Raw genomic sequence first — 6,981 nt, forward strand, 5'->3', positions numbered from 1 at the left:
GAACCTTTCCGTACGCGCCACCTTCCTTCATCATATTGTTTACCATGGAGAGGACACAATGTTGCATGTATCCAACAGTGATGAGAGCTTGGCATGTTTTTAGCACCCAAAGAGCACTTAATTTAAAGAAAAAAAAAAAAAAAAAAAAAAAAAAGATATAGTGTTTTAGCAATGGAGCCTACATGATTCAAATGGATTTTCAGTGGTAGCACCAACAGCAACAGCCAGACGTGTGTTTGATAAAAATATTTCACCACAAGCTAAAAAACAATAATAAAAAAAGAATAAATAAATTTAAAAAATAACATAGGTGCCCCCATGGACATAAGTCCTACGCCTGGTATGCAGAAGTTGGTGCTGGTCAAAGGTTCCGTGTCACTATCTTTCTTGACGGGAGGGGGGTTATATTGTACAGATGTCTGTGAACTATACTGTATGTGTCTGTTTATTCACTATTTTACAATCCACTGTCCTGTTACATAGAAAGAGGCCTCATGTGCCAATTATACTCAGAAGGTCTAGAGGGTGTGTTTCATCACGACACCTTTTGCAAACCTGGTGTGTTTGTATATTTCACCAAATTTGACCAATAGAAGCACGCTGAAGGCAACCTCAAAATCTGTGGAGGTGCAGTTTTCTCGGGGTTACGTTGTTTATTTGTTTCATGTAATGTTGTTTCTATTTGGGATTTCTATTGTCTTTTTTTGTCCGATTTTCTCAAGGACCTTGTTCAGCCGGTCTCTGTTTCCATCGCAAACTCGACGTGTTGGTGGTGGAAACACATAACAGATTTCAAACCAGCAGTACACATTTAAAAAAAATAAAGAACTAAAAAAAAAAAAAAAATCTGGCAAACAATGAAATAAACATGCAATGAGCTAAAAAAAAAAACTACCGTCATCAACAGCTGATACAACTCTTATTCCAACTTTTGGATTTCTTTTGTATCGCTTCTTCAAGAGTTCCTTGCTTCACTGTGACTGCTGAGGATGCTGGGAAATTGGGACGAGAGGGCAAGTGTTACGCTGACACTCAGGGGTCACGACCTGTCGGGTCAGGGTCACGATGCAAAGGGTTAGGTGGTAGCGGCCTGCACAAGACGGGGGGGTGAGGTGCTCTTGTCACTCATTTTAAAAGCTTGAGATGCCGTCGTCGAGGCTCCCTTCGGAAAAAAAAAAAGAAAAAAAAAAAACCCGAGTCAGTCGAGTCCCCGGTGACGACGACGACAATTGGAAACAACAGGGGTGTGAGAGATCAAAGCAAGCCTCTTCAGACTGTGGCATTATGAAGGGAGGTTTCTGGAGAGCATAAGCAGCCAAAGGATGAAAATCCAGATGGGCCTCTGGAGGTCTGGAAAACAGTGTGATTGCAGTATAAAAGGACACAAGATTGTAGATACAAGCAAGGCTGGAGTCTCGAAATGAGGCTGCACAAAAAAACCAGAGGAGGGAGGGGCGAAGTGTGCAGGCAAACACGGCCATTCACTGTACCGAGAGGAGGGATCTTTCTTTCTTTCTTTCTGTCTCTACTTCTTGCCAGGCCTGAGTCAAATACTGTTGTGCAATACTTGAACCAGTTCATCTTAGCCTCCACAATGCTTTATCTTTGTAATGTGCCCAACAAAGAATGGCAGAACGTTTAGAGCGTCGAAGAAAAGAATTCTTTTTGGCTTGTGTCTAACAACTGGTATTATCTAAACATGATTGTGTAAACCCCGCCCATTTGGCACCTGATGCAGGTTAAAACAAACACGTCAGGTTGTCTGAAGACGTTATTTGACCCGGGCCTTGCTCTTCTCCTTCTCCGCTTCTTTCTGTATGTCTGTCTGGCTCTCAGGTGGAGTCACTGGCGCAGGCATGCCAAGCAAAGGAACAATATTCAGGATCCATTCCCACAAAGAACAGGGGCATACAAACAAGCAAGGATGTACAGTCAAGCTTTAGGCAACGCTCTGGGCTAAATAAACACACACTGTCTCTCTTTTCAAACAAACACACACAGGAAACCTCCGAATATCTACTGTGATCTCCTCTCACACTACCCACGCCTTCATCACACCCAACCCAGTTCCTTGCAACCGACCCCCTTCTTTTTCCTGGACCTGTCCTCCCCTGCAGCCCCAGTTACCCCATTACCCAATCCCCTGCTGTTCCCCAGCACCCCCCCCCCGCCCCCCGAAACCCATCCCCGCCCGCCCGACCCCCGCACCCCCGGCCCCAAGCCGTCCCGTCCCGTCCTGCCTCCTTACCTCCTTTCCCTCCTCCTCCAATATGAGTCCAGTGGGTGGTGTGATGTCAGGTTTTTGTGGTGGGCTGCTTATGACAGGTCCAGACAATCAGCGTGTTTGTAAATGTCAATGTGTGATTTTCAAATCTTTGTTTATGGTCAGGATTTTAAAGGAAGATATTTTTATGGTAATTGTCGCTGGTCTATTTTACTATATATTTATGTAATAAATATGTGACTAAATTTACATCTCACTGGCTCTTTCGTCTGTTATTGCCTCCTCCCTCAAGCAGCCGCCTCATTTTGGCCTGATGGAAATTTGCATTTGTGGTTTAATGAATTAAACCCACCGAAAAAACATATCATTATTGTCCTTTCTGTCTTTGAGTAACAGACAGTTGTGCCTACTTGTGAGAAGAAGTTCCAGTTTTTGCCTTGATGGAGGTTTTATAAATAGGAACAAATACACAGTTACATGAGCTGCTTTGCTGTGATCGCTCCGTCAACAAACCAGACCATCGCAATCGGAGATTATAGGTCGGAGGGAAGGGCTTATAGATTGAATCGACATCATGGCAGATGCATCTTGTCTCTGTGCCGTCTTCTGCTTTTCAGACACAGGTGCAGTGTCACTTACATCAAGTTGAAATGCAAATATCTCTCCGTATGAGCACATAATCCTATTTAGATTGAGTGCAGCTGCTGTCTGTCGTTTGGGGTCATCATGTGGGCACCTTCCATTAGTTTACCTTGCACCCAAGTCAAGGAAATATGCATAATGTATGTTGGAAAGCCGTGTTTACTCTTTACTGTTGCAGGCAGCAAATTGATGGAAATCCACCGGGTTGAAAAAAAATAGCTAAATGAGGAGTAAACAAGGTCTGTCTGGTCACATCATTGTCAGAGTGGAAGACAGGGGCTGTCAGCGCTGTTCAGTTCATCAGCACATGTCACAGTACATCCTGTCAGATTTATTGACAGATCAAATCAGATGTCTCTCAGAGAGCCGTGAGGGTTCCTTGTGAGAGACAGCTGGCTGCAAAGCAACGACTAGTGATTCTACAACCCAGGAAGATCAATCTTCACCGACTCAAGCAGCTCTCTCTCCTCGTTTTTGCAAAACCTATGAAGAGAAGCAGAATTACCACATTTACTTTGCTAAAATGTAACATCCAGAGTTTATGATCACACTTTTTGCTAGATGTTGATGTAACAACTCGGCCCTCTTATGATTGCACAACATATTAAAAGAAGTTATCAAGTGGCAGCAAATCTGTTAAATGGCGAGTGTCATGTGCTCCTCTAACACACTTGGCATTGAGAGGAGAAGTGCTAAGTGGAATATCACTTTCTGAGACCTTGTGTGCAACAATATCTTTCATCGAGGGGGATTCCTGTTTGAACAGCTGTCAGATGTTGGTTACCCGTGTTGGAGATCCTGCTTGAATTCTGGCCTATGTCGGAAGACTGTAAAGGCTCCAGTAGAGCTAAGGCTTGCCCTCAATGACCAGGTTACGAGGGGTGCCTGGTGATGACATGCCCTGCCTGACCATGCATCACCATCTGGTGGTGGAAAGATTTAAAGCTTGCGCAAACTGCCAGTGACCAGTCAGCCTTTTTAATAAAGCAACTAAGCGCAAAACTCCAAGGCACACAGGCCGTAATTACTTATTGCCTGGAAATGTCACACAAAGCCAAGAGGAGATAGCAAGGCACAAAGTAGCCGGCTGGAGTGTGAGTTGCATTCAAATTGAGGGGGTTACAAATGTAGACACACACACACACACACACACACACACACACACAGAAAATGAAGTTCAAATATATTTGTTTGGCTGTGACTGCACATCTGAACTTCACTTTAGAGCCCCTGCTCTGAGCCTCTGTTTCTAAAACTCAGAGCAAGGGGCTGCTGCTGAGCTCTCTGATAAAGAATTTTGCCCTAAAACAAAATATGCACAATTTGAATAAAGTGACACATAATTGTAAAATCATTGTAGTGCCAAATAAAACAAATTATACCCTTTATGAGACAGATGGATGCTGAGTTTTTGCTTGACACTTTTCCAGACTGAATCTTCTCTGGTGTTGTGTTAATAAATTTAAAATAATTCTTTTACAACACAACTCCTCTAGATATGTGCCATTTATTGGTCCAGGGTTTGAAGCAATTAAGTGTGTGGTTGTTTTACACAGTTAGCTGGCGCTTGAAAGTTTCAATACCCTTGCGCCCGAAGTGAAAGGAGCACTTTTTTGCCGTCCCAGTTAGCAATAAGACTGATGCTGTGGGGGACCTGCAAACCAGTATGCCTCTGTCACTGCACAAAATGATGCAGGCTACACCCAGAGAACTGGGTCAGATAAAAAGATTGTTGCACAAAAGACAGAAAGTCAGAGAGCTAATGGAGTGTCTGCATGTGTGCAGGACTACTTTGCGTTCGAGTGTAGTGGTACACTCATGTGGGGTGGTTGCCCTATTTTTCCAGTAAGAGATTCACTGTGACCCCTCTAAGGAGATATGAGGTGTGTAATTTGGTCTATTAATGTGTAGCAGGCTATGTGAACGTCTCACACATCTTAATGGCTGCACTTCTTCAATGACAGTCTTTTTTTTTTTTTTTTTTTTTTGCGTTAGCAGGGTGGATCTTTTCACATGAAGTCCGCCATGTGGGTAGAAGCTGTTGTGGAGGCTGTGATCTCACAAAGGCAGCTTTCCCGCCAACCAATCCCTCTCTAGCTGTTCAGACCCTAGCCCTGCCCCCTCCGTTCCCCCCTCCTCCTTTCCTCCTCTCTCTCCCTCTCTCTCACACACACACACACATACACATACACACTACATGCTCCATACTCTGTTATAGCAGGAATTTTCCACTCAGCAGCAGGCGAACATTGCAGCCAGCTGTGCTGTCAATTCCAGTATAGGCTCAAATCACAAATACTGTTTGCAGACACCCTCTCATTGTTTTAGCTCTATATTTCTGGCTTTCCTCATGACCAGGATGCACACATGCATACTGTGAGTGGCCCCTGCATGTAAAGTCAGCAGTGAAGGTCTTTTTGATCCACATCTGAACTCGTTTGCTCACTAGCAGACAAGGAGATCACAAAAACCAACATGAGAAATCCATACATTCCAGGGATGGCATTCAGACATGAACATGGGGGTTGGCTTGCACGGGACTATGAAACAGAATAATACAGGCCAGCCATGGGTAGTACCCAACAGACAGACGACTCCATGCCACTTTTTGTCTCTCACACACTCTGCCCATAAAGAATCTTATATGGATCAACTCCAACAGCGGCTCTCTCTTTCCTTGCTTCTCTCTCTCTCTCTCTCTCTCTCTCTGTCTCTCTCTTACGCACCGTCATCAGTCTTGCATGCATCACAGACAGCCATGTACACGCCTGTGTGTTCTGCATACATTATAGCTGCCTGTTATGTAAGTGTTGCCTGCCCCCCCTCCTCCCTCCTCCTCCCCCCTTCCCCTTCCCCATACGTGTCCCTGGTTCCTCTCGTGCTAGGTCAGGTGAGGACAGGAGAGCGAGGGAGCAGCAGAGCGAGCCCCTGCTGCCCTGAAACTGCCCCCATCATCTTTTTTGAAAACATATAGCCTACATGAACTTGGTAACCTACATCACAGGGAGGGAAGCGAGGCGGGGAGCATTAGGAGTAATTTCTACAAACATTGGCCTGAGCTCGAGCAGCGGGCGATGGGATAAAGATTTAAATTGGACCGAAAGGGAAAATAAATGGATGATGCGAGAATCTTTTAAAGCCCAATCTGTAAAGCATGGCTCCCCCTGTTGCAACACAGTCATCCCATTGTGGAGGCTGATTACACAGTGTTATTTTATTGAGGACATTTTGTGCACTTTGATTTTCATGGTCTGAACTGCTCAAACACCGACTTACCGTATGTGAGGTTTGTATCTATCTCGGCTGCCAAATGTTTGCACATATTTGTGGTGTTTATAAACATGAGTTTAATAGGCCTATAAAATGAGTTATGGCAGGTAAAGAGAATTTCTTTTTCTTTTTTTTTTCTGTCAACAAGACAAAACTCTCCTCGGGCATATGCATGAATGGACGCAAAAAGTCAGATGGTTAAATAAATTGCAGATTGTATCTTGTAAAGTGTAAGGGGGTGAAGTACTTGGAAAAGATCATGTGAGAGCTCCGAGAAGAGAGGTCTCCAGGGAGGGAAGCCTTTCAGAAAGCATTAAAATGACATTGGCTAAGTCAACTCGGGCAGACATTTACATATAAACTGTATCTGTTCAAAATTCACAAAACCTGACATAAAGGTAGAAAAGTGTGAAGTGCTATGCAAAAGACAAAGGGAGAGGTTGTTTTTACGCAGCACTTGTGCATGCAGGCATAAAGTTAAACTATTTTTTAAGGGACTGAACATGAACATAAGAAGTCTGAAAGTAATTATGAAAGATTTCTAGACTGCACCGATTCAAAACCAGCCTGTCTTGCAACCGATGTGCATGTTTATGGATGAGTAATATAAATTCGGTGGAATACAGAGCTGAGCTGGGAGGCCTTGGCGGGGTGGGATGCAGTGCAGCCAAACAGGACACTTGGACAGAAACGCAGGGGAACACATAAACTGGTGAGAGCAAGCCTGTGTGTGTGTGTATATGACTGGGTCAAGTGGGTGAGGATGTGCTGGGAAAAACATGGAGGGTTATCCCAGGACAAAGGCAGGAAGTTTATCTTCCATATCTAGCACACCACCATCTGCT

This window comes from Myripristis murdjan, chromosome 19 (assembly GCF_902150065.1).
Source record: "Myripristis murdjan chromosome 19, fMyrMur1.1, whole genome shotgun sequence".
NCBI lineage: Eukaryota > Metazoa > Chordata > Actinopteri > Holocentriformes > Holocentridae > Myripristis > Myripristis murdjan.